Below are 25,635 nucleotides of genomic sequence, written 5' to 3'. Positions count from 1 at the left end.
GTTTTTTCTAATAGCGGTCGCCCCTCGGCGGGCAATAGCAAACCTCCGAGTGTATTTCTGCCACGAAAAAGCTCCTCATAAAAATATCTGCCGTTCGGAGTCGGCTTGAAACTGTAGGTCGCTCCATTTGTTGAACAACATCAAGACGCACACTACAAATAGAAGGAGGAGCTCGGCCAAACAACTAAAAAGGGTTCAAGTCCCTATATAAGATATAACTGTTTCTTTTGGTGTGGTATCATTGATGAAAGTTATAAAAAATGCACATTTCGACAGCGCTCTCACAAGAAAAAGAATTTCATATCGAGTACTACTCCCACATCAGCAGTAAAGCTTATATAAATAGTTGCGAAGAACCCAGCTGAATTATCCAAACTGTGCCAAAGTTCAAAGAACAGCTAACATAACTGTCACCAAAGTACTGGACCAAAGTACTTATAATAAACGAGGGCTAAATGGCAGCATATATTACCTCCTCCCTTATGCAGCATACCTCCTCAGACATAATCTACTAGGACTGTATGCGCCACATTGCTAAATCATTATTATTTATTAAAATTATCTACAAATAATACCTTTCATAACAGCATCAGCATTACGTTCAGAAAGAAGTTTCAACCACTTACCGGCACTAATTAATAAAGTATAATATATAACATCAAAAAATGTATAACATGAAAAAATATTGAAATGTAGGCCACCTTATGAGTTGAGGTTTACCTGCTTGACGCTGTGGCAAACCTTAAATGCAATTAATTTAACTTATGGTTATAGTTTTGCATGCATATCCGGAACTTCAACAAATAAATGCCAAAAAAAGTAGTGATTTTGCGAAAACATCTTAAAGAATGGAGCAAAATGAACGCATTAATACATAATTTTCATACATATATTTTCGTGCTGGCCAGCTGGGATTTATTAATTTATGTGAAACCATACCATTGCTACCAATTCTGCCGGAAGGACAAAAGGAAAACGTTAAATTATTGCCGGTAGAAAGTCGTAATGAACAGTGAATGAAGAAAGAATGAAATAATACCGAAAAGGATTTTTAATTTCAAAAAGTGCTACTGTAAAAAACTAAGCAAAAAAAAAACGTCCTGGGTGAACAAACTTTACAAATAAATATGGGCACAGAAAATCCTTTCAAAACAAAACCAAACATAAAATATGCAAAACAACAAACTTTTTAAATCTCATTAAAATCATTAAAGCAAAGCAGAAGGTAGAAATTAAAAGTGTCCTGCTGCGGCGAAAGTCTCGGAATGCAGCTTAAGTAGTGAAAAGAGACACGAATTACGATAAAGAAGGTTTGAGAATAGGTTGGACAAGGCGAATATTGATAAAATTGAGAAATTGTAAAGAAACTTGAAAGGAGCCTTAAATTGCAAGAAAAAGGAAGCGGTGGGATGGGAATAGGTGAAATGTTCATATTAGATGAAGCTAAATACCAGTAGCATGATTTATGAAAGGAACAGGCTAGTTATTTGGCCGAGCTTCTACTTAAATTCGTTATGTGCTTGTTCCTGTCGAGTCACTTATAGTTTTATACCACCTTCAAATGGCAGATGATTTTTATGAGAAACATTGTATAAATTACTATAAGTAACATTTATGCCGCTTTTGATTCAGCACTTCGCTTCACGCCAATTAAGACATTATTATGTGAAAGCAACCAGAATTTATCGATGATCGAGAGATTTTATTTATAACAGGTGGCGCTAAAGTAATCCTCCTATCAGAAAATGCTTTAAATTTTTCAATTGGCCCCTAATGTCAGTTCTGTTTTGACATTTGTGTAGTAAATACATGCGAAATACACGTTAATAAACAATGTTACGCTACACTGCTCCAGAACGCGGAATATTGCTGACTATTTATTTGACCAATAATCGGACGGTGACTTTGGCACAACGTGAATTTCGTCGCAGATTTCCTCGCCGTCCAACGCCTACTGGTGAAACACTGCGACGTTTAGCCGCTCGCCTCGAAGAGACTGGCACAACACGAGATGCTGCCAGGCGTGGCAGACCCCGGAGTAGCCGTTCTGCAGAGAATATTGCTGCTGTATCCGAGGATGTCATGGAAGCGCCGTCGACATCGACCAGACGACGTGCCACGCAAATGGCAAGAAGAAGATGATTTTTCATCAAAAATAATCATGAGTGATGAAGCCCACTTCCATCTTAGCGGGTACGTAAATAAGCAAAATTTACGCTTCTGGGGCACTGAAAATCCGCGTGTAACCCACGAAGAGCCATTACACCCGCTCAAAGTCACTTTATGGTGTGCTGTTTTCGCTGGAGGAGTCATCGGACCTTTTTTCTTCGAAGACGTCGCGGGCCAAACGGTTACTGTGAATGGTGAGCGCTACAGAGCAATGATCAACGAGTTTTTTTTGCCGCAACTTAATGAATTGGGATTGGAAAACATATGATTCTAACAGGACGGTCCAACGGCACACACTGCATGTGCCACAACCGATATGCTGAAGGATGCATTTCCCGTGCGTCTAATCTCCCGTTTTGGCGATTTGCACTGGCCAGCAAGATCGCCTGATTTGACCGCTCCAGACTTCTTTTTGTGGGGCTTTTTGAAGTCGCGGGCTTATGTCAACAAGCCTCAGACTCTTGCAGCTCTTAAAGACAATATCTGTCAAGAATGTGAGGACCTATCGCCGAAAGTGTTGGCCAAAGTGATGGAAAATGCCATAAAAAGGGCTCAAATGGCAATCAACTGTGGCGGCGGCCATTTACATGACATCATATTCTCGACTTGATATAAAAAAAATTGAAAAACCAAATAAAAATTATCCATAAGAAGAATCAAAGTTTTTCATTTTTTTTTTAAATTACAGCCAAAAAACATCGCAAGGTTACTTTTGCGCCACCTTGTAGTTGCTTAGCTCACAAGCGAGATGTTTGGGCCACTGCATCCAAGTATAAATAAGGATATTTCTTATTATAATATATTTTTCATACTTTCAAGCGGGATGCTTTGAAAAGCAATGAAACTACGTAGCAGTCTTCAGGATCAGGGTCGTCCTAAATCGGGCTTAAACCATTTGCATATTTTCTGGCAGGGCGCCTTAAAAAGTAATGCTATTACAAAACAGTTTGTCAAAAGGAAAATAATGCAGTGGTGTTATTTCATATCCAAAGTTGGATTAAAGGGATTTTTTTGTTGCATTCACTACTCGCTGGGTCTTCCTGAGCCAAATGCAACTAATACTATGTATATATGCACGGAATATGGTCCATGATAAGGTCATTAAAAGTAGAACAAATATCATTAAAAGGATAAAGAAGTCTACCAATACGTCCGCACTCGGTACTCGGTATGCATATGTCACGAAATAACGGGGTCTTCAATATACATACATGTGAAATAACTTTTGCTTAGCTCTATCGGAGAAGTTTCGGTGTTTGAAACGATCTGAGGTTTCACTTCTGGCGTAAATTACTATATGTCTTGCAAGATTCTTATGCAGAATACACCATAAGCGGACTAAAAAACGGCCACTTCCTGTGAAAGGTGTAGAATCAACTGATTTGGTTTACTTTGAAATGAAGCTATTATATAATATTTTTAGTACTTCGATCGTGCTGCTCACAGGCTCCCACAGTAATGAATATGTGTGTTAATTTGAATTTATCCATTATAGGATTATGACCGCTCATTTGCAAAACCTTGAATAACCTTTTGAAATGGCCAATACTTCAAGTATAAAGGCTGTGCATGTCTTTAACTGCAGAATAGTAATACGAACATATTTAAAATAGCAATGCGATGTTAAAAGTCAAGTTAGTGTCAGGCTACATGGCTTAATGGATATTTTAATAATATAGATGGATGGATATTTTAATAGATATGTATGTATATAATATACTTTTTACTTTTATATGAGTTTGTATTATATACTCGTATGTGTACATTCATATTTGTTTGACCATTCGTCTTTCGTTTGATTTCAAACTTGTCTCAAATATACCTGATATTAATTTAAAAAAAATTGTTGTACTTAAAAGTGTAACCGTTATGAATGTATTATACATATGTACATATGTATGTGTATATTTATTGTATATACGAAAATGTTGCTAAGTTTCCTTTGATCGGAAGTGGAATAACGGACTTAATTATGGGAGGATTGGTAGAGAGGACATGATTTTGTGAAGAAGTAAAATAAATTATAATTGTGTAAAAATATTATTGTACAACGTGGCCGAAGAATGAAGTGTATTGGTTGGCTCGCTTGCTGTCGACTTGGTAGGGGAGATAGCTCGGTTTGTTGTTAGGCCGCCTGGCAAAGCGTAGCCGGCGCATGGCCAGACGCTTATTTTGCATAATTATTATATATTCATGGAAAACTTGTTTGCTTTCAAGTTTAAAAAGTGTTTGCCTTATTTTTTTAGATTTTTCATTTTAATATGTTTCGCGCAGCGATGTAAATTTGAATGAAAATATGAAGGCAGTCAAGTGCACAGATTGCCATGATTCAGAATATGATGAGACACGTCTGACTTAAAATGTGTACTTTACGTAGAGAGCCAAGTTTAAAGAATTTATGATGTACAAATGAATATTTTTCTTTTAACATTTAGGCTTTAGCATTAACGGACTGTGTTTTTTTTAAGGAAACTCATTTAAGGAAGGCTACACATACATATACATATATATGTATGTATAATGTAATTTATTTTCGATGGTTGGCTACAAAGTGCGCGTCAGGATGACTAAAATAGGCGGCAATTTTAACGAATATGTGAGAGTTTGCCTCAACGTGGTGGATGACGGTTCGTTTCACATTTCATCTCATTTACTTCACAGAAGACTTTCGGCAAACAAATGGCTGCCTACTAATTAATTGGAACACGTCCAGCTTTTCTCGAAAACAAGTTTGAAGCTCTTCGTGATGAAAAAGCTTTATATCCGTGCACGCAAGGGTATTACAACTTTGTGCACATAACGGTTGTATATAGCAGCATAGAGGAATCGGATGGATATAGATTTGTATAGGTATACCAAATTGCTCAGAATGAGCCAATGAAAGTTGATGGTGAAATCGGCCAATAATCCGATCCCCTACTATAAAATCGTTATTTCAATCAAAAATCAAAGTAAAATTAAAAACTAAAAAACCGAATATTTCTATTCTAAATAAAGCAAAATTAAAAAAAAATCTACAAATAATGTACCCAAAAAAAAACATAACATCAAAATTTTATTTTGAAAAATGAGCGGGATGCCTACTTTTTGGTAAATACGTGTATCTCAATATCGGGGTCGGATAAAACCACCCCCACTCTTGTATTCGTTTTATTCTCTTCCGTTTCTGAGTACCAAACTTCAAACAAATAACAGTTTTTACTATATTTTGAAGATGTTGTTATAAAAAGGATTGCGAAACAAACATTAGCAGTAGAAAATCGTTTATATACGAAGTGTGGCGATTAAGATGAAGTTTCAATTCAAGAGGAACTCATATTGCGCCATATAGGAGTTCAAGGAAGCAGAAACTATGTCGTCGAACGGGTAACTTCGGAGGATGTCGAAAGGTGCTTCCAATCGTGAGAGACAAATTAGAATTGCTGTGTAGTTGTGTTGTTGTTGATTGTATCTTAATGTTCTTGTTTTGGGGTGAGAAGTCCCCGATACTTATTTGACACACTTCACATTTTATAAAGGGTGATCAATTTAGAGGTATCGGATTTTAAATTAAAATAAAACACCGAAAATTGAAATTGACTGGGCAATTTTTATTATTTTTGGGTCGGAACTTTCCTGACATTTATTTTTCAAAGATAATCCCTTTCGAATGTTGGCCGCAACTACGTCATAATTCGGCCATCCGTAAACACCAATTTTGAATGACTCGGTCGGTACTTGGTGAATAACTTTAGTAATGTTGGTTCAATGCCTCAATCGAAGTTGATTTATCCACAAAGCATTTAAACTTTACATACCAGCGGGTGCCCAATCCACTGGCCCAAGACGAGAGATAAATTGCTCATCGAAACGACGACGCAGTAAATCCATTGTTTCACGAGTTGTATGGCAAGTAGCACCGTCTTGTTGGACCCAAATATTGTAGAGATCAAGGTCTTCAATTTCCGGCAAAAAGTCGTTTATCATGGCGCGATAGTGTTGGATGTAAGGGCTGTTATTGAAAGGTTTCGGGTTGCTCTTTAGCCCACATATGGCAATTTTGCTTATTGACGTAGCTATTATGAACACTTTTCACAGAGCGTCGAGTTTTGTAATACAATTGTACGATTTGTTAACGTTGTTTTAACTTTTCCATGATAAAATTTCAAGCAGTACTGAAAATATTATGTATTTAGTTTGACAGTAGTCACGCGTGATCTGTCCAAAAAACCCTATTGGAAAAAGTACTCCAATCCGATCAGCAATATTACCTCTACATATATACCATATTTTTACCACCAAGAAAAAAATACTATTTTCTCTCTCTAACTTTTTATTCTTTATGGCGGTCGCCGTAGCCGAATGGGTTGGTGCGTGACTACCATTCGGAATTCACAGAGAGAACGTTGGTTCGAATCTCGCTGAAACCAAAATTAATAAAAACATTTTTCTAATAGCGGTCGCCCCTCGGCAGGCAAACCTCCGCGTGTATTTCTGCCATGAAAAAACTCCTCATAAAAAATATTTGCCGTTCGGAGTCGGCTTGAAACTGTAGCTCCCCCTATTTGTGGAACAACATCAAGACGCACACCACAAATAGGACGAGGAGCTCAGCCAAACACCCAAAAAGGGTGTACGCGCCAATTATATACATATATATACGAGTATATAATATCAGTTTCAGAGTAGATGATGTGCGGTACAATGAATATAATAAGTAGTTTTCTTCTAGTTCCCAATGGCGCAAACCACGTTGAGATTCTTAATGTACTTAAAACAGTATACTCGTACACGTCTTTTTTTTGTACTTCGTCAAACCAGTTCAACATAGAATTAAAACAAATCCTATCCGCTATTACAGCGAATAATTTAGGAATATCTTCCTCAAGTTTCTGTTTAAGTTCGAGTATTATAACAACAACAATTGAATTGATATGCTGTTAGTCCTATGTTAATTGCATTGCTAGAGTGATTTTTGTTATTCGAAAAACTTGTGAAAGTACGTTTAAGCCTTAAGAGAATCGGATCGTAGCTAGGTTTGTTCCCATTTGTTGAGTTCGAAGTACCAGTCGGTAGATTATTTTTGAAATTTAGAAGTCGAATCGACTGGTACCAAGTGTACGTATGTAACCGGGGAAACTGGCTTAGGAGGCCAAAATTTTGATGTTCTTCATGAATTTTTTGAACAAAGAAGGAATAATCAGAAATCGTGTAAGCTTGGAGGGTATTTTATTCATATTTTTAAGCACACTTTACACGTTAGAGCGTGCTGTCCATGGACGATCGCCATTCGAAGCTGCAATTTTTCTCTGCAATCAACAATATTTTTTTTTCGTTAACAAAGTTGCATGTTTTTGAGGCGCTTGAACACAATGCCATTTTTTCACACCATATTTCTACATCTATTTTGCTTAAAAAATATTTTTAATGATAATATAATCCCAGAATTAGGCTCATATGAATTAGAATTGAATAAAGAATACTCCGAGAAAATTTCATAACGATTGATCAATAGCTTTTTGAGCTAGAGTGCCCACCAGTTGAAAAAGTCGTTTTGAGAAAAACGTCGTTCTAACTACCGGGCGCTACAGTGCTGAACCGACGGGCGGTCACTTAAGTGCTCATAGAATTTGCAATAATGCGAACTTCGCTTTAAAATTTTTACCACATATTATTGAGTAGTTATACTAACAATTTATGCAATAAAAAAGTCTATTTTTTGATCAGTCTAAACTGGTTTCCGCCCATAAGGTTTTTCAGTGATTTAGCCAAGCCTTCTATTTTTGTTGGAAAAAATAAAAGTCAACATTTAACAGTTTATATAGAAGTTTTTTCAAAAAAGTTAGAATTTAAAATAAAAATCATATAGAATTCTTATAGGGGAAGTCCTAGGAACTTTAAGGACATTACAAAACTTTTGTCCACCAAAGTATTTTGCCCTTGATTTTATTATTGTATTTTTAAAAAATGTTATAAATGTTATTTTGACTTCCTGTGTTCCTTTGGCTGCCATAGCTGAATGCGTTGGTGCGTCGGAAGACTTAGGTTTGACCTCCGTGAAACAGCAAAATAAAGCAAAGTTTTTTCTAATAGTGGTCGCCCCTCGGCAAACAATGACAAACCTCCGAGTGTATTTATGTCATGAAAAAGTTATTCATAGAAAAGGTCATATGCCGTTCGGAGGCGTAGGTACCTCCATTTGTGGAAAATGCCGTATTTCGTTTTGTATCATTACAAACCGAAAAGCCAGACGATAATTTTTTCCCACTGCAGACGGTTCATTCCAAATTTCTATGAATGACTTTGCGCACTCTAATTATATTCCATATAACTTACTTAACTATTTTTATTGAGAGACTATACAACAAAAATGGCAAGTCCCCATGGATGAGTAAAAAATATTCCCATCTCTCTCAATACAAATAATTCGTGATGTCTAAAAGGTGTTCGGAATATGCTACAGTCAACATATTTTAAATTATTCCTATTTCATTGCATTAATACCTTTATATCCAGACGGGCATTTCAAGTATGCGAATAGTGAATTAAATAAAACTTTCATTCTAACGTCATACATGTGGCAAGGATTGCGATGTATGTATCCGTGATAAAAAGACTGATACTGGTGTACTAAAGTATCCATTTATTGCCGAGTACCTACATACATACACGTATACATACGCGACTCCACAGTATTGTTGCAAGACGCGGCCCATTGTGGATTTGAGAACCTTTGTCAACGATAAGAATCATACATATTTATTCAACGTGTAGGAGCGAGCCGCGAAGTGAGAAGAAGTGGAAGTTGAAGAAGACGACGAAGTGGTTGGAAGCAAGTAAAAAAATGTAACATGATTTAATGACATGAATTATTTATGAGTTTCCTGTCAATCAAAAACCACGTCAAACGTTTTTGATGGCGATGTCAACGCGCAAGCGGCGTTCCAGTTCGGCCTTTCCTGGGCAACCTGAGCAACCTGGCCAAACCAGCAAACAGTTATAGAGGAAGCTGTTGTTGTTGTTGTTGTTAAGCCTGATGCCTCCAACGCGCTCACTTCTACAGAAAAGCATCTCCATGCGGAGGAGCTGTTATGTCCAGGCAATGCACGCACATATGCAGCCTTGCTACAACCAAAATTAATAATTTTACACGTCGCTGTAAAAATGGTTGCTCATACCTACAACAGAAACCTCGGTTAATACATATATATATATTTGTATACATACACATCGCAGGATAACTCTGAGCATTAAATATATGTACATACATAAGTTCAAGGTATATCTTAATTTTTTCTTTCTGTTATTTCGTGTTATCTCAAAAAGTCTCATGGACGCCAGCTCATTCATAATAGTTGGTTCTTTGCTGATTTCTTTTCTTTACTTCTTGCTTTAGTTAATACAGTGTTTTAGTGTACTCGTAAGTCAGTACATAGTAATCATTTGTACAAGTATAATTAATACGCAACTTATTTATCTGTGCGTTCTCCATCGCTTTTGCCCATTTAATTCAGAGCGGTCAGCTTCCTCTTTTCACATTGAAGTTGAATTGAAGCGCCATTTGTTCACACCATCTTTGGCATACATTTTTTCTCTTTCTTTTCTCTCTATTAATTCAATACCCTTCCTTCCCCATTACCTAATTAATATTTTTCTAATGTGCTACGTGTCTCCCTCATTGATGTCCTTAAGTAGCCAGATTCACATTTTATTTCCCCATTTGGTGGTTTGTTGTGGCGTCACCAAGCGCTTGTGCAGACGCTTGATTCGCCAAATCCGGTCGTAACCATTCGTTGATGCTCCACAGTGCTATGATGCTGCTCAACTGAATTAATTTGTTGCCCATCAACAGTTTAACAAAGAAAAAACGAGAATGAATTTAAAATGAAGTGGGTATTTGTCGATGTTCTGTGATCTTCCATTTAACCCTTGGAATAGCAAAGGAAGTCCTGTGTTCCCTTCTTTGGCTGCTTTACCAATTTTCTCTTGCACAATGTGTATCAGGCATTACATTAATTCGATAAAAGCAAACGAAAATATAATATATTATTTCACATATTTTATCAGTGTTACAGAAAAGTTCCCAAGCTCCTCTGGGCAACATCTTTTGCTCAATGTGTATCTGTGTTTACGTCTGATATTTCGAAAATTAGATTAAGTATTCCTAACTTGAATCTTTGCACACGATTCTGCTCTTATAAGAGGTGTGTTCAAAAAATAAAGTGAATTTTAAAATTTCGCGGGCTACGTACATGCGACTTTCGATTATTATTTTTTTATGTTGGTTCACTCGTCTCGAAGATATGTTCACGATTTTAGCAATATAGCCTGTTTAGTTTATTTGTGAGAGGCATAAATAAGACAACTGTTCTGCGTGTTCGGCGATGTTCTGCTATCGAAAAATTGAATCAAAGAAGTTGTATAAAATTTTGTGTAAAAAATGGAATTAAGTGCTCAAAAAAACTTGAAATGTTGACAGTGGCTTACGATGAGAGTACGAGCTTTCTACAGAAGGTCGAGAAGATATTATATGAATGACGACGTTCGCCCTGGATGTCCCAGCACATCAGCAACTGATGAAAATGTTGAGAAAGTGAAGAAAATTGTTATGTGTGGAGAATCGTCAAATTACAATTAGAGAAGTTGCTGAGGATGTCGGAAATTTTGGGCATGAAGCCAGTGGCAGCGAAGTGCGTTCCAAAACTGCTGAATTTTGACCAAAGCAACGTCGCATCACCAATACTCAGGAATTGTTGAATGACGGCAACGGTGGTCCTTAAAAGGGTCACAACTGGTGACGAATTATGGGTACATGGTAATGACAGTGAAACCAAAGCCCAATTGTTCCTTGGCCAGGAGTCCTGGAGAGCCATGACAAAAAAAGCGCGCCAAGTTCGATCAAATTTCAAGGTTTTACTCACTGTTTTCTTCAATTACCATGGCGTAGTGCATCAGGAGGTGTTACCACAAGGTCGGACGGTAAATAAGAAGCATTACCTTGAAGTTATGCTCCGTTTGCGTGAAGCAATATGAAACTAACGCCTGGATTTGCTTAAAAAAATGTATGGCTGTTGCATCATGATAATGCCCCTGTTCACTCATCTTTGCTCGTGAGAGACTATGTGGCCATAAATTACACCGTTATTATGCCTCAGCCCCCGTATTCATCAGATTTGGCCCCCTGTGACTTTTTTCTGTTCTCAAAATTGAAGAGACCCATAAAAGGACGGCGTTTTTGCGACGATTGAGGAGATAAAAACCGAATCGCTCAGAGAGCTCAAGGACATACCAAAAAGAGCATATCAATAAACAAACCATATAGTTCCTGTGGTTAGTTAATGTAGGCAGAGAAAAATTGTTAAGGAATGCCCTCACAAAGATTTTTGAAACATTTTAAAAATTCTACTTGTATTATAAAAGGGTTAATTCACTGATTCTTTCTGTTGATTTCTTGCGAATTCTTATTCCACCTATCATCCATTGATAAGTTCTATTAAAGTATATTTACTGTTTGTCTGACTGTCGTAAATAGAGGCTATGTGCAAAACCAAAAGATTTGAAGGAGCTGAGGCAGCAGCTGCTGTATCAACGAGTTCCATTGATGTTTCATAAGCGATTGCAACTATCTTCATAGCATATTGTTGTTGTGATAGCTTGTGATTACTTACATCTTGTCGAATTGGCATTCTTTCGTAGTAGCGATCAACAACAAAGCCGACGAAAGTCATTATGATGGTGCTCGAAGAACTTTAGAGTCTACTGCGATCGTTTTTGTTATTGTTGCAGACGTACCATGGATGGATTGTAGTCTGGCCAACTGGATGTCTGAGAGCGACAAACACAAACAAATTAGCATTTATTTCCAGGCGATCACAATCGATGCATACTAATTGCCGGACACAGTATCCGTAAAGTGATCGTTCATTGGCGTTCGCGGTTCAACAGTTAGTCAGCTACCAACTGGGAACCACAGAGAAACGCTATTGATAAACGTGTGGAAAAGAAAAAGTATCTATTTATGTATGTCATACCCGATGGCAAGAGGAAATGAGGGAGTTGAATTTATAGCTTTCCTCACCACTGGGCTTTGTAAGTTGGTGGCAACAAGTGTAACGTGCGTCGCTTTCTCCTGATTTTTAGTTCTATTTTATAGAATGCCATTTATTCTTCAAGAGGAAAGCATAGTTTTTGCGTAAATTTCAACAGTTTATCACAATTGTACACTATATCGAAACACAACAATACCGAAGCGTGTACATAGATATGTACATAAGTCACCAGTTCGCAAGATGATCACGTGGAAAAGCGAATATTGTGAAGTTTGCAGAGAATAGTCTGCCTGCCAACACAATAAAAACTTTTCCTCCCAATATTGCTCCGTGTTTATGCATTTTTTCGCAGCATTTGTGATTCCACCACTATTCGAACACATATGCGAAGCACCAAGGCTGCGGACGTGCAGACATGCAGACACGCGTCTTATATGGCGCGAGCATCCGCGATCACGGTGCTACAGCCCCGCTGACTTAGCGCAGTGTTGCGCGTTGTCATAACTAACTATGATCGCGAAATACGAGTACAACAACAAAGGTAAGGAAAGGAAGCTTGCACGTAAAAGCAGAAGGGGCATTGTTTACCAATGTGCAGCAAGTGGAGTGCCATAAAGCGTAAGAAAGCCATTAAGAACGAAGAAGGTAAACGTTAGCGCCGCCAGTTGCGGGTTCCACGCTGCGACTGAGTGGCCGTCGGGCGTTTTGAGTTTTCCCCTAATATGGCGTACAGCAATGCATTGATGCATTGGCAACCAAACAGTTTGCAATCGAGTTAATGGCGGCGGCGACGACCCACTGCACATATATGGGCAGGTTCCGCGGGGAATCGGCGCTTAGCATTCCTGTCTCCCTGAAGTTTGTATCAGGTGAGGCTTCTGTCAACCACCGCTGATAAAGTTTAGTTTTATTTCCTTTATGCTCATATCAACTTTTTCAACGTTTTCTTTTGGCTTAGTGCCTGAAAGTGTTTGCGTTGATCAATGACCACTGAATGTGGCTGGCAATATCAAAAGTTAAAAGTGACCAATCGGGAACTAAGTAACATATGAGCCAACACGAATTCGACCAGACGATGGAAATACAAACCAAGGAGCCATCAATTGATCAACCGTCAATATAAACCCCACTGGTTATTGAAAATAGCGGTTGATCGCACAAGCGCGTAAAGCTTAGGTTTCTTCAAAGTGATGTGTGAAATTGATAGAAGTGTCAATAGGATTGTATCTTGCGTTTTATGATTGACTATAGCGCTGGGATGCTTGTCAATGACTAAATGTCAAAATTTCTCTAATCAGCAAGTGGTGATTAGCTGTTTGCCGTGGCGCTCTTTTCAGGCGTTCGCTTTGCTTCGTACGAGTACATGGAGTGTATTTGATGCGAATGATGAAATGAGATATTTATGTGCGTGTACAGGATGCATATGAATGTATAAACGATTTTTGAACGATTTAATTTTTTTTAATAGCAATTAGTATACAGGGTCCGGCACTCGAAGTGGAACCAACTTCAGACCTTAAACTGTTAGTTAGCTAAAGGACAGTCCAGAGTATTGTTTACAAGTGCGCGGAAGGATTTTGGATTTCAAACCTAATAGTGTGATTGCATGATAATACTGGTAACATCGCAAAACGTCATGGAGGAGGTCATCAAAAGACTGCAACGTCACGTGAAATCGTTCAAAAAGTGAAGAAGCGTCTTGCGTGAAATCCTCGACGAAGTGCCAATCAAATGGCGAAAGAACTGAAAGTATCTGACTGTAGCATCCGCCGCATTTTGAAAAATGATTTCAAACTCAAGCCTTACAAGATCCAAAGGCGCATGATCTCACTCCAAAGCAGAAACAATTCAGTCTTGAGAGTGCGAAGGAGTTGCTTCGCTTGACCGAAAGTGGTCGATTCCCGAACATTGTGTTTTCTGATGAGAAAAATTTTCAAATTAAGTAATTCGTAAACTCCCAAAACGATAGGGATTATTTGACCGACCGTTCATACGAGAATTTGAGTCATCGATTGGCCACCAAGACGCAGCACCCGCCACAGGTAATGGTTTGGGGCGCTGTAATCACAGTTGGGCGCTCTCCGTTTTCGACGAGGCTGGCGTCAAGGAAAATGCGAAATATTATCGGGAAAGTATTCTGGAGGATGCTTTGAAGCCGTGGGCAGACAAACATTTCGGTGGCAGATCATTGACGTTTCAACGGGACTTGGCAGCGTCTCACAAAGCTCGAGTGAACTAAGAATGGCTAAAAACAACGTTCTGAACTTCATAACGTCCACACAATGGCTCTCAAATACACGAGACGAAGGTCCGAACTAAAAATTCACCAGTCTCGAAGCGCTGAAAAAAGCCATGGACCACGAGTGGGCCAAAGTACCTGCAAGTCACATTCGGGCAACTTGCGATTCGTTTCTGAAGCGTCTCAAGGCCATAGTCAAGACAAAAGATGGTCATATCGAGCAAAAGTAAATTGATTCTTAATTTTGTATTATTTTCATATATTTCTTACTTTGAATTGAATAAAAGTAGTTTTCCAAACTAAATGTATGGCCTTTCTAGTGCCGGACCCTGTACATATATAATAAAGTACTTTGTTACTTATTTACTTATGTGGCGCCATAACTGTATTCCGAATCCGAAATAGTGCGCCTCCTGTTTCTGTCCTGCGCCCATTTAGAAATATAAAGTATTACCAGGCCATCCAGCACTTGGTCCTTCCAACAGAGATGTAGTTGTTGTTGTTCTAACAGTAATAGAAGAATATAATAGTCTTCCTCTTCGCTGTCTTGGAGCGTCTTTGTTTATACATATCCGCTGCATTTTTACACGCTTAGCTATATCCATGTTCCTGTATACATAGCTCATACAGCTATAGCGAGCACCACCATACCAAATACTCCTCACCAACACGGAAGAGACCAAAGATCTTACGGAGAATTTTTCTCTTGAAAGTTCCCAAAACTTCGCATGTGCTGTTGACATTGTCCAAAGTACCCAATTACTTAACCGTGCTTGTCGCCCCCAATTAGAAACACTACCACCAACTGAATTTCAGTTTTTCTCTACTTAGCCCACCACCACCTGAAGACCCTCATACGAAATGAGCTCGTACCATTATTCGCTGCATTAAGTCCATGTCACTGTAAACCTTATGCCGCTGTAGTATTCGTTGACGTCAAAAAACAAAATTGCATAACTCTTATTAGTTCATTGAGTGTGGGTTGTATTATTTCATACTGGCACGTCTAGATCGCGGTGAATGAAGCCATAAACCTGTCAGAATATCGTATCCGTAGAGAGGCAAATCAACATTTGTAGGCTTTGGTAAGTATATGACCTCAAACATAGTTTTAAAGCGTTTATCGCGGTTTCCACGAAAGTTTGTCCTCTTCCGTGGCTGGTAGAGATTTTCGTTGATAGTTGCTGAAAGTGTTGGGGACCAATACCAGCACACAGCCAAATTCTGGGAGGTTTTATTTGATTTAATTAAACAAATCCAATTGTTCCCGTGTGAAACATAAGAAAATAAAATGGATAAACTATCTCATTCTCCAATAAAAAGAAAAAACCATAGAAAATCTCAAAATTCGCACAGCAAAAGTGTTGATATTCTTGCAATCAAGGTTTTATGTACTTATGAAAAAGTTGAATAGCAATTCGAGAAAAATTACTTTTAATTTCTAGTAGGATATCCTCGTAATCGAATAACCTCTTTTAGACGGCCAGGCATCGAGTGAATCAAGTTTTTTGTATAATCTGAATTTATATTTTGCCATTCGATTTGTAGCAAGCGTTTAAGTTGATTTTTGGAAGTTATGTGGTGTTTCCTTAATCGTTTTTGCAAACGATCCCAAAAATGCTTTATAGGGCTCTTAGCTGGGCTCTGTGGCGACGTTGAGGTACTTTATGTACAGCCACATCTTGACTATGTGCGCAGTGTGTTTGGGATTGCTGTCCTGCTGGAAATAAATCCACCAGATAATCCCACTTTTTCAGCGCGTTGGGAAAAGTTTTCTTAAAGTATTTTGAAATATACTTCTTTTGATATTATTTCATCAATAAAACAAGATTGCCAACACTGACGTGGACATGCAGCCCCAAACCATTACGTCTCCACCTCCATGCTAGACTAATTTAATTGTATTTTTTGGATTCAATTCTTCATTTCGCTTCCTTCACACTTTAAGTCGCCCATCATATCCGAAAATATTATATTTCGATTTGTCGGAGAAAACTACTTTGTCCCAGGAGGCAAATTCTTTGAGTTGATAAATTTTGACTTTCGTACTGTATCCGATGAAACAATGGTGTTTAGAGATATTTGCAATACAGTAGCTATATTCGGATCACTTACGAAAGGATTTTTTTTCTGTTATTTTCTTGATGAGGCGTGTATCTCTCTCCATTAACTTCCTAGGGCGGCGTGATCTCTGATTATTTTCGACTCTTTTCTCCTTTTTGAATCTTTGAATTACTTTTGCACTGTTGTTTGAGTATGATTGTATGTCTTTATGCATGTCTTTATGCACCTCTAATGTCAATTTTGGGCACGTAAAAAAGTAAACACGGATGCGAATAAGTGAACTTCGTCGGTTATAATGACAATAGTCTGCCAACAAATATTACGCCTATTTTTTCGCCAAGATGAAGCAAATCGAATAGATGATACGCAGGTTTCGAATGTTCGAATTTCGATTTTTTTGTGGCAATATGTAGGTACTCATGTCTCTCACTCATGCCGACGAGTTCGACCATTTTGAATGTTCAGTTAATTGTTGACAGCTGGTTTGCTTGCACGTGTTTCGGCTCGTCTTTGATTTTTATTTTATTTATTATTTTATTTATTTATTTATTTTTATTCAAAAAGATGGATCAAAGAACCTGGATAAAATTTTGTGTGAAAAACGAAATTAAGTGCGCGGATGCATTCCGAATGTTGACTGTGTCATACTAAGAAGCTACTTTGGACCAAAGCAACGTTTATCGGTGATACAAAATGTTCTCAGAAGGCCGAGAAGATGAGAACGACGAAAACCGGCCGGACGCCCGAGCACTTCAACCACAGACAAAAAAAATGAGGAAGTGAAGAAAATGGTATTGGCCAATCATCGAATCACCGTTAGAGAAGCTGCTGAAGACCTAAATATATCGATTGGCTCGTGCCATTCGATTTTTTTCAATGATTTGGGCATGAGACGGGTCGCCCCAAAATTCGTACAAGCGTGAACATTGCTAATGAGATGTTGGACTCTGCCCGCGACGACCCAAATTTGCTCCAGAGGGTCATAAATGGTGACGAATCGTAGGTTTGTGGTTATGACGTGGAAACCAAAGCTTAATCATCTCAATGGAAGCTACCGCATGAACCAAGACCGAAAAAAGCGCGCCAAGTTCGGTCGAATGTAAAAGTTTTGCTTACCGTTTTCTTCGATCGCAGGGGCGTTGTGCATCATGAGTTCTTGCCACAGGGTAAAACGGTCAATAAGGAATATTACCTGTAAGTTATGCGCAATTTGCGCGAAGGAATCCGCGAAGGAATCCCGGATTTGTGAAAGAACAATTATTGACTCTTACATCACGATAACGCCCCTGCTCATACATCGTTGCTTGTGCGCGATTTTTGGCCAAAAACAACATACTAATGATGCCACAGTCACCATATTCCCCAGATCTGGCCCCCTGTGACCTTTTCTTGTTCCTGAAACTGAAGAGGCCCATGAAAGGACGACGCTACGTTACGATTGCCGCGATAAAGACGGCATCGAAAGAGGAGCTGAACAAGATAAAAAAGAATGATTTTTTGAAGTGCTTCGAAGATTGGAAAAAATGTTGGCACAAGTGCATAATATTTCATGGGCATTACTTTGAAGGGGACAGATGAGATTGAGACTGCAAGTGCGGCAGATGAGGTTGAGTCTGCAGGTGCGACAGATGAGCTTGAAACTGGGGCTGCCGCAGATGAGCTTGAGACTGCGGGTGCGGCAGATGAGCTTGAGACTGCGGCATACCAGATCTATATCTATAGTATACCGATCTATAGTATACCGAGCTTGGAAACCACCAAATAGAAACACGTTCTAAATGAAAAGTTGGGCAAAATCTTGAATATAATAGCCCTGTTTTGATGACCACTACGAAAGTATTATATTATAAGATTATAATTTGGTGGTGTCTCGGCCCGTTGCTCCTTAACGGATGAATAGGGCTATATATTCATATAATAATAAATTGGAGGTAATGCCCGGCCCCTTAATGAGAAAGGGGAATTTCATGATGGATAGAGAAAGGTAAGAAGACCATTGAACCTTGCAACACCTACTTTTGTTCACTCCGGTGGGCGAGCATATTAGCGCAATCCCCACGGATTATTAGTCCCATATTAGCTTATTCCTTTATTTGCATCCGCGCCTTGTTGGAGCAAAATTACTAATGGTTTAATATCGCTTCTTTGTACGAGAATGACGACATATAAATTTTACTTGGCGACTTCAACGTCAGAAGTGGCATTTAAAAAAAGCAAATAACTCAATCTAGCACTTTCGGCTATGTGCCCAACATTGTTATTTATGGCATTGTATTAGTCTCATTTTAAAAATTGGTGTGAAAGTTTACTTGTTAAGACAACGAAGCTCGTATGATTTTATGACTTTAGCTAATTGTTTGAATCGAGGGTAAAAATTAGGATAGATTCTTACAAAAATTCCCCATCACTAAATCAGTTTCTTGGGTTTTGAGAAAGAAAAACTGTAATCGTTATACTCGTATTTCGTTTGGTTTCTCACTCAATCATTTCAGATTACAAAACACCAATTTTTATATTAATATCCATTTCATGAGATAAGCGAATAATCTTGTGACTTTATTTAATTCCATGCATTGCAATAACTTCGTAAATCCTTTTGTATTCACCACAGCGTGCACGTAATCAGCGTTTGCAAATTTTCTTATTAGACAAATTTTTAATTTGAATGCGAAATTTTTATGAATTTCTATTTGCTGTACACATACCCATTCCTTCAAAAATTCTCACACCCACAAACTAATTCTAACATATGCAAATACCCGCAAATATATTGTATGCCATACAGAACATGAAAATTCCATTTAGAGTTCTATATGATTTAGTTACTTTGCATGCGTGCATTGCTGTGAATGAAAAGAAGAAACGGTTGGGAAAGCACGTGTAGAATGGAAAAAATCACTATAACTGCGATACATGTGGTAGTGGGATGCTTGAGACACCGACTCCCGCTCATACCTCAAGCTGGAGCACTATGGGTATATCCCATAAATCAAGAAATGTGCGCTGCAGTGAAAATTGTTATTTGACAAATTTCATTTTTTGCTTATGCCTTTGGATTTCACTTAAGTAGAAGCGCAAAAAATTAATGTATATTTTATATGGTGTGCATGTGTACTGTATGGTAACTCAAAGGGAAAAATTTATCACTGCCCAGAAGAGGCAGGTGTCATAAAGGTGCAACATGCTGTTTGTGGCACCGACAAAATTCAATTTATATTCAGAGATGCCACGGATACAAGGCGGTGGCTTATGGTCGTGAGCAGCCCATTTGACAGTGCGCACGGAGACGTAAGAAAAATTGTCACCGGTGCAATTTCATTAGACAAATTGAAAAAAACTATGTAATGCTAAAGCTGAGTTGATTTTGGGTATGCATCGGGGAAGAGCGCTGACAAAGCTGCGGTTGGTGTAGTAAATGCAGCAAAAGTGCTATATGAAATTTCACTTATGTATATACTCTGTACAATATACAAGTACAAATACATAAAAAGCTCCTTATAAGTATGCGTGGCAAAGTTATATATTTACCTGAGAGTCTAAGTAGTTGCTTCTATGTACACTTTATGTACCGTTGGAGAGTGTTCTATTTTTATTTGCTATTTACTTGTGCCACTACCAAAGTGTCAACCAAGGCTTTGGCGCCTAATACACACATATGCACACATGTTTCCATCCAAATATGGATGCATGTATGTGCGCCGCTGTATACGCACACATCCCCTAAATTATAAGCATATTCGTATGCTCCCGTTTGCAGCGAACAAGGATGCTGTGATTCGTTCGTCCTTGCCATTGCGTATCCTATTACCACAGCCAATTTGTGTGTGTGCACACAGTAACACAAAGTAGGCGCTGGGTGTGGGTGGCCGAGTGATAGAATGGACGACTGAGTGAGACCTGCGCGTGTTGGAAATAGGCGGAGTCGTCGAAAGCATCACTGAAAGCAATCAGAAATTTTTCCATTATCAATGTTGCTTTTTTGTTCACGTCTCAATGAAGAACCTAAAAGGAAATAATATTCCAAAAATAGTAGATACCCCATAAATGGAAATGTAAGCGAAAACAAAAAAAAAAAACATAAAACAAATAAATGAATATTCTTCGACTATAGGTTGGTCATATGCCCTTTTCACTTTGTTGCCTTCTATGTACACGTTTGATACACATATCCAGCTTTGCTATTGGGAACCATTCGTTTACAACTTGTAGAAATTGTTTATTTTTCTCTTGGGTTTTTTTGTTTGTTGTCCATTGGGCGGAGCTAACGAAGATTTTTCACCGTCGAAGAAAAGAACAAAAAAATTAAATCAAAAATACACAACGAGCAAGGAACTTTCGTATGAAATATCTTAAGTTTCGGATGTTTTTTTTTTCAAAATCGTAGTTGTTGTATTATTTAATTGTAAAAAGTTCACCCAAACTATGAAACTTGTGGTAAAAGTTAATTATAATGGATATACTGCTATTTTAATTGAGGAAATCCTTAAAAAAATGGAGTTTGCTAGTACCGTTGCGCGGAAAAACAGGGTCCACCAGACTATTTAGCAGCCATTTTTCTGAAAAAAGATAATCTGAATTCATAATTTGGTGTTAGATGGCTATCGTCTTTGACCATCGTATTAACCATTTTTAAGCGAGCATATGTTTCGGGTACCTAAAATAATTTTAGATTGTTTGCGCCTCTGGTCAGAACCACTTCTCTTTGCTGATGCAGCAGCATAGTGCCGTAGACCAGTGAACTTGCGCGCGACTATCATTTTAGTAGTGCTGGTTGAGTAGGTAGGCGGCCGCTGTAGCCGAATGGGTTGGTGCGTGACTACCATTCGGAATTCACAAGAGAGAATGTTGGTTCGAATCTCGGTGAAACACCAAAATTAAGAAAAACATTTTCCTAATAGCGGTCGCCTCTCGGCGGGCAATGGCAAACCTCCGAGTGTATTTCTGCCATGAAAAAGCTCCTCATAAAAATATCTGCCGTTCGGAGTCGGCTTGAAACTGTAGGTCCCTTCATTTGTGGAACAATTATATATATATATATATATATTGAGTAGGTTAGGTTGTAGTGGTTGTCCTTTATGGGACACACTTAGGCTCGTAGATCATAATGGGAACTTGGCCATATCACTCCTAAAAAGAGTGTAAACTTTTCTAAAATTTTAGAAGATCCTCGATTTCCACAGTACTGAGATATTCCAACTCATTAAAAAATTGTCTACCTTAAGTGATGAATCTACGTCTGGATAGAACAGGAGAGTGGCACAAAAGGTGCGAGATCGTCTCTTTCTCTTCCTCATTTAGACATTTAGTCCATTCTCTGGGCGTATCTGCCTATTAGACATTGCCCCGTTATAACAGAAATCAGTGTGCTAAGGTTATCCTTATTATGCTTAGCAGGAATGCTGTGCGTTTAACATTGGGAGTCTACCATAGTCGCCAGGCGGTATTGCAGGTGGGTTCGTTACGCCATTTATGGTTATGCCTGTGTCATTGTCTGCTGTACTCTTCAGTCAGCTTGGAGTCAAGTCTCGCTAATTTATCGGCCCTGCAGTTCATCTCCTTGGCCAGAAACCCATGTTACTTTTGGTTGAAATTATTACGCCAGTTCGTTAAGAGATGTGCGACATTTTATGGCTACCTTTGAGGTTTTCGACTGCTATGTGGGATTTTATTGCCACTTGGTTATCAGTGAAAATTTACATATCATTTCTAGGTACCGGACCACATTGTACCTATGTTACGGCTATTATTGTTGCCATCAGTTCAGCAGAAAAAAAAACACTACAGTACTCGGGGAGAAGAAAGCTGAAAGAGATACCCAGATGTTAGGAATATCCACTCTTCACTCGAGCTTTCAGCCTTTGTTTATTCATTGATGGACTCGCCCTATTTTAGACCGTCCTGTTCCCACTTTTCCCTTGAGGGTAGGAAGGTTGTGAACGTTGTTATGGCAATTGTAGACGAGAGTTCATACTCCAACAGTCCGGGAAGCTGCGAAATAACAGTTAGGATCTTACCGTGGCCTTAGCCCGTGCCCAACAGATGCGAGTCTTTGAACCTTGCCACCTCTTTTCATGCTCACATCCTTCTCAAGGGCATTTCACCATAATACAATACCACAGTAGAGAATTGTATTATTCGTTCCATTCCCCATTTCTCCCCAATTGATTTTCTGCAAGAGTATACCGTCGTCATTGCTTTACGTAGTCCTTCTGTAACTGTGAGCCCACAATTAAGTTTCCTATCTCCCACAAGGCCTAGATATTCAACCTTTTCTGTTCCTCCTCGTTCGATCTAGTAAAGGAAAAGGTATTTCTAAACCTATACGCTTCTCAGTCGGCAATGGAAAAGCTCTGAATGCATTTCCATCATGAGAACACTCAAAAAACCCATTTATTGTTCGAAAGCGTGCCTCTATTTGTACGGAAGCCGATGGCTAAAAACCTATTTCCTTTTCCACTGTCCCAAGTTTTACCGCTATGCTCATGCGCGCAACCAAGAAAGCAATTTTGATTAAAGTTGAACTAGCAATGTTTAAAAGTAAAGCAAATGCAGGTACTTATAAGATTTCGCATGTACTGTACGTGCATAATACTCGTATTTATGTGAACACATTTATTTTCTTGGAATCCTTCAAAATTTATAGCCAAACAGTGGGTCGCCAGTACTTTTACCAAACGGACACTTCATTACTTCCTTAAATTTTTTGTATATGATTTTTTATTGACATTACAGCGCGAGCATATACACATACACAGGATATAATGAACAATAATGTTATGCAAGGGGCGAAAAATATAGCAACAACTCCTGCTGTGCGCCTTCAAAATGATGATAATCAAGAAATGGCAAAGAATTTGGCAACAAGCGCAAAAATAATACTAAAAAAGTAAATATGTTTGTTTATGGGTTAAGTTGCAGAAGAACGTTGGTCGTCTGAGCGGAAGTGAGTGAACGAATATATGATTCTCTTAAGCCTATGAGAATGATATTTTTCCGTTTGTTTAAATATTGGACTTTCAGTCATTTTCATTGCATTAGATAAACACATACATACATTCACATAAAAATGGAGTGGGAGTTTACTTGTTATAAAAATCGTCCATATTGTCCATATACCGCAGTTCATTTTCAATATTTTGTTAGCAATTGAATAGTAACGGCTGTCATAGCTGAGGGATTTGTGCATGACTATTATGCGGGCGCGGGTTCAGCAACATCAGATTGTAAGAAAAGTTTCTAATGGTAAATTTCCAAGTGATTTTTTGTCATGAAAAAGCATATAATAAAAACCATCTGCCGTTCGAAGTCGGTATAAATCTGTAGGTCCTTGTATGTGCACCTATGCAACATATATACAGATATATACCTATATATATAATTGTGCCGTATACCCTTTCTGAGTGTTTGGCTGAGCTTCTCCTTCTATTTGTGGCGTGCGTCTTGATGTTGTTCTACAAATGGAGGGACCTACAGTTTCAAGCCGTCTCCGAACGGCAGATATTTTTTATGCGGATCATTTTCATGGCAGAAATACCCTCGGAGGTTTACCATTGCCTGCCGAGGGGCGACTGCTATTAGAAAAAACTTTTTCTTCATTTTGGTGCTTCACCGAGATTCGAACCTACGTTCTCTCTTTGAATCATGAATGGTAGTCACGCACCAACTCATTCGGCTACGTCCCGCCTACAATATATGCTCATCCTAGAAACAGGATTGTTACCACAGTTTTCAATACTTTCTATATCCATACGACTATTATTGTACGGTGCCTTAGTCTAGCAGCAAACAGACTCCCTCCCATCTTCGATAAGGAAGTAGTAAGGCAGGGATCGCAATTCAGTCCCTCTAAATATTTGTGGACCGATTTAGCAACGTGTGGCCTGGTGTTGTTATGCAGTAAAAACAGCTTGTCACCGTCCCATTTCGGCCATTTTTCTTTGAGAGCTCGATTCAAACGCATTAGCGGAAGTCGGTAACGATCCCCAGTGATGATTTCAGATGGTTTAAGGAGTTCATAACAGATGCAAGCTTCTGATCCCACCAAATACACAACATAACCTTTGAAGCATGAATATTTTTTTTCACTGTCTATGGACCTGATTCACTATTTTTCCTCGCCAGTGACGATGCGATGCAGGAAACCTTTTTTTCTGTGGTTCAAGAAGCATCTCACGTGTCACCAAACGTCTCCCGATATCTCTCTCCTTCAATCGATGTGGCACCCAGTTACCTGTCACCTGCTGTCTGTACCATTTCCATCGCGTACAAAGGTTTACCGACGGTTGATCTGTCAACGTCCAACTCTTTAGACATACAATCAAGGGCTCGATATGCGTATTCATCCAATAATTTTTGTAATTTTTTTCGAATTTTTTCGGTGCCCCTTCTGGATCTTTATCACTCACGTCGAAATTGCCAGATTTTGAAAAGGATCTTTACGCTTCAAACGAATGTCAACTATAGCGCCCGAGACCGCTCATACCTTCTGCTCAAATATGAACGAGACTTTATTAATAAAACGGTCCGCGGATGACATATGGCAAAAATAAATTTTTTGTTGGATGGTAGGACTGTTATAAACTTACATGGCAAATTTCAGCGTGATATGTCACATAGTTTGTTTTCTGTGCTACTGTAAACAAGTCAAGCTCGAGTGTGTTTTTCGAATTTAACGATGGAAATTCAAGTTGAACAAAGAATTTGTTTGAAATTTTGTTATTCCAACAAAATTTCGGCTTCAGACGCCTTAAAAATGTTGCAGACAACTTATGGGGACTCTGCTCTATCGCGTGCACGTGTTTTCCAGTGGTACAAATCGTTCAAAAAGGGCCGTACATCAACCCAAAAAATTACGCCAAAGTCGCTCAAAAATTAAGGTTATGCTGACTGTTTTTTTTCGATTACGAAGGTGTGGTGCACTCTGAGTTCCTTCCGCAAGGCCGATCGGTTAACGCTGAATATTATTTAGACGTTTTAAAGCGTTTGCGCGAGAACATTCGTCTTAAAAGGAAGGAATTGTGGGACAACAAGTCATGGTTCTTGCAGCACGATAATGCACCAGCTCACACATCACGTCTTGTTCGCGATTATTTGAACAAAAATAATGTTAATATCGTTCCGCAAGCACCGTATTCG

This window comes from Anastrepha obliqua, chromosome 3, assembly GCF_027943255.1.
Source record: "Anastrepha obliqua isolate idAnaObli1 chromosome 3, idAnaObli1_1.0, whole genome shotgun sequence".
Taxonomy (NCBI): domain Eukaryota; kingdom Metazoa; phylum Arthropoda; class Insecta; order Diptera; family Tephritidae; genus Anastrepha; species Anastrepha obliqua.
The sequence above is the reverse complement of the archived record's forward strand: the minus strand, read 5'-3'. Positions refer to the sequence as shown.